Here is a 4,457-nt window from a genome sequence, read left to right as displayed (position 1 = left end):
AAAAAAAGGAGCCAGTAACTGCATGTGTATGTGTATATATGCATGTATTTCTATCAGTGAACATCATAGTCGTTATGAAGAATAGCACCCAGTAAATTTGCTTTGAATTGAATGATGTCATAGCACAGAGAGTGCTTTCAAGACAGTGCATGTTCCTGGTCAAAAAAAATTTAAGACCGTGGCTTGGAATTTGAACCATTTTTCTGACAGGCCTGAGATTTCAACTCAGGGTCTGATTAACTCTGACACTGTGGGGGAGGGGAAAACCACCATCGTTGAAGACAAGAATTTCAGACCGGTTTCCAGGGCCTGAATTCAAGCCCCAGCACTGGAAAAAATCCTTTATTTATTTTTTATTGATTTTATTTAGTAGTATTACATATATAACATTTATTTCATTTATTACATCTTATGACATTGACTTATTTCCATATAGATTATACATCACACAGAGACCCAGGACTTTCACAGAGAAGGAAAAAAATGGGTCAAAATTGTCTTCTGACTCTACATATAAACTTTTGGCCATGCTGGGATTTGAAATAACAGCCCACAATGCACAAATCATGAATGGGTCAGTTGTAAAAAAAAAAAGCCTTTGGCAAACTGCACTGCAAGCCATTTCTGAGGACCTGTGATCAAGCAATAGTAGTGGCAGATAGACAGATAGATAGATTGATAGACAGACAGACAGACAGACAGACAGACAGACAGACAGACAGACAGACAGACAGACAGACAGATAGATAGATAGATAGATAGATAGACAGACAGACAGACAGACAGACAGACAGACAGACAGACAGACAGACAGACAGACAGACAGATAGATAGATAGATAGATAGATAGATAGATAGATAGATAGATAGATAGATAGATAGATAGATAGATAGATATGTAGTTTGTTATGTATATAGAGAGAATGTGAGGATATTAAATTATATATATTATGAATTATTAGTTATTAAATTATGCCTCCTTTTAATGAAATGATGTATCATGGTTGAATACTTACTAAAGCATTAATGTAAAAGTAGTCAGTATTCCTTAATTGGGAGAATCATGCCATGGTGCTAGAATGGAAGACATTATCCAATACTTTTTGTGTGGCATTCTATAAGAGAATCATGAACTAACTGCAAATTTAATTGTTACTTTTATAACATTCCATTAGGCATTCCCATGGATAGGAATGATTTTCTCAAGATCTCCCTCCATTTGTAGATGGCGGTACTGGCACTTCAATTCCAGACCTGGGTATTTTACTTCGAAATGCAAACCATTGGAATTGCACTGTGAAGATTTCAAATTGTCAGGATGAAAGAAAAGAATGAGAAGAAAAGAAAGCCAAGTGTCTGTGGATCCTACCTGTAATCCTAGCTTTTCAGGAGGCTGAGAGGTAGAGAATGCCAGTTTGAATTCAGCCAAGACAGGAAATTCCACCACACTTTTATTTCTGAGGGATTAGAGGAATAAAAAATTCCCATGAACGGAGCTCTGACTCAAGGGCAGAGCTCTACCCTTGAGCAAAAGTAGCTCAGGAACATTGCCTAGTCTCATAGTAAAATCCCCGGACCAGCCAATAAAAAAAAAGCCAGTAACAACATGTCTCCCCATGATTGTATGCATGTATTTCTACTGATGAAGGTCTAGAGTTCCTATGATGAAAGGTATCAAGCTTGGCAATTTGCTTTGAATAGAATGATTTCATAGAACAGAGAGAGTTTTCAAGACAGTGCATGTTCCGGGGCTCCTCTCACTGTTCCCATTGTAGCCTGAGGTTTTCTCCACATCGGGGACTGCTGGAAGAAGTCTTCCTCATTGTTGGAACAGGCCTCACTCCTGTAAAGCTGAGTGATAAAAAAAAACTCCTTCTAGGCCAATTAGTGAGGAGTTTGGGTAGGCTCTGAAGGCCAGGAGAAAAAGGCCTCTATGTACCTTAAGCTATCTCTCTGTCGAGAGCTCTGTTGTGACAGGAAGACTTCATTTGTGCAGCTCCCATGGCCAAGTTCCCTGCACTTATACTGTCTTTATTAGACTATGTTCCAGTGTTGAAATAACCTGCTACAATTAATTCAAGGGTCGTTCTGGCAGACAACTAGGGAGCAGAACCTAATGAAATGATTCATTATTGGCAATGATGCCTCCCTGGGTTTCCAAAAGCTTGCTAAATCAAAGCACATATGTAATATCACTATGCTTCCTGTCATCTAGGGCTGGTTAAACTCAACAGATTTTGAAATTTTGACCTCTCCTAGTTGGACCCTGGGTAGCTGTGTTTCAGGGTTGAACACAGGACCTGGATACTGACCATGAGCTCAGAGCAGAAGTTCAGTTCTTTATCATTTGGTGTCACAGCTTCACTTCTGGTATCTGTGTGTGTATGTGTTTGTGCATGTATGTGTGTTCATATACTTGTCCTGGAGCTTCAACTCAAGACCTGAATACTGTACCTGAGTTTCTCCTGTACAAGGATAGCACTCTACCACTTGAGGCACACAGCCATTCCAGGCTTTTTTCTAGTGATGTAGTACTAAGGAATCCAACCCAGGGATTCATACATGCAAAGCACTGTTCTCCTAAGACACATTCCCAGCACTCTACTTTAGATTTCTTTCTTTCTTTTGTTGGAAGTTGGAGGTATTTAAGTCTAGTCCTAGGTGTTGTCCTTGAGCTCTTACCTGAAGCCAATCACTCTACCACTTGAGCAACAGCACCCCTTGAGATTCTTGGTGGGTCACTGGAGAGAAGCGTCTCAAGCAATTTCCTGCCCAGGCTGGCTTTGGACCTTGGACCGTGATCCTCAGCTCTCAGTGTCCTGAGTACCTAGGATGACAGGCACAAGTCAGCAGCCACTAGCTTCCACTTCAAGTTTCTACGTGGTGAATAGGAGATCATAGTCTCATGGGACCTTTTGTGTCTGGGACAGTTTTGAACCCAGATCGTCAGATCTCAGCTTCCTGAGTAGGCAGGATGACAGACCTCAGCTACTACACGCCTAGACTGTAACAGTCTGTTGCAAGGGGGTCCTTGGCTCCATGTGGTAGAGCACTACCCATGATCCCCACTGGTAAGTGTCAGTAGCTAGGCCCTGAGTTCAAGGTTCATGATCAAGAAACAAAAATAAAACAATTGTGTGCAGGAGACAACTCACTAGAGTTAGGTACATACATAATTTTGGCCCTGACATGAGGACATATCTGAGCCACAAGTTTCTCATCTGCACAATAATCTTACTTGTGGACCTCTTACAAGAACCAGATGAAAAAATGCACCCCATGAAGGACTCAGCACACAACAACTCATGAAAGACTCATCACATAACTGTAATCCACATGTCATTAGAATTAGGGTGCTTTCATCAGTATCACCATTCTTTCAGAAACACGCCACATACAATCCAAATTTAGATTTTAGAGTGGTGAGGTTTTTTTTGGGGGGGGGGAGTCAGCCACGGGGATTGCGCTGAAATGTTGGGGGTACTGTATTAAGGTCTTTTGATCAGACTAGAACTCTACCACTTTAAGCCACAGCTCAGAGTTTCACACACTTCCTGTTAGGGCTGGGTTTTAAACCCACCAGTGTCAGATATCAGCTCCCGAGTATCTTGGATGACAGGGTGAGCAAGCCAGGAGCATCTAGTCCCTGGCACTGGGTTCCAGCGGTTTACCTCTGGCTAATTCAGGTTAGATGGTAAATGTCAGCACTAGACCCCCAGCTTTCTCTCTGATGAGGTATTTGCAGCCCTATCCTTATATAGTTGCAGTCAGATCATTCTATCTTTTCCTTTTTTTTTGGTTTGGTGCCAGTCCTGGGTCTTGAGTAAGGATCTAGACACAGTCCCTAAGCCTTTATGCTCAAAGCTAGTGCTCGAATGTTTGAGCTGCAGCACAACTTGTGGATTTCTCTATGCAAATGGTAGTGAGGAATCGAACCAAGGGCTTCGTACTTACTAGGCGAGCACTCTACCACTGAGCCTCAGTAGTGACAAGTGTATAAACAGATAAATGTGTAGATTGGTAGATAGACAGACAGATAGATAGATAGATAGATGTAGATATATTTAACGAGAGATGTCTGTAAATTATGAAATTGAATATAAATATTGACAATTAAATTATTCCTTCCTTTTTAAGTATCATGATTGAATGCATAATAATGTATTAATTGAAAATTAGTCAATGTAGTATAATTGTTGTGTATAATTTTATAATATAATCGTACACTAACTACTAATGTAATTGTTACTTTTACAACATTCTATTTTTACAGATGTCTATTGGAAAGCATTTCTTCTTTAATTTTAATTTTTTTAATTTGTTTTTTTTTGGGGTCCGGTTGTGGGGCCTGAACTCTGGGCCTTATCGCTGTCTCTCAGCTCTTCAGCTCAAGGCTAGCGCTCTACCACTTGAGCCACAGCGCCACTTGCAGCTTTTTTCTTTTTGCTAATGTGGTG

This window comes from Dipodomys spectabilis, unplaced genomic scaffold, assembly GCF_019054845.1.
Source record: "Dipodomys spectabilis isolate Male_0828 unplaced genomic scaffold, ASM1905484v1 ptg000249l, whole genome shotgun sequence".
In the NCBI taxonomy this organism is placed as follows: Eukaryota; Metazoa; Chordata; class Mammalia; order Rodentia; family Heteromyidae; genus Dipodomys; species Dipodomys spectabilis.
This window is presented reverse-complemented; position numbering follows the sequence as displayed.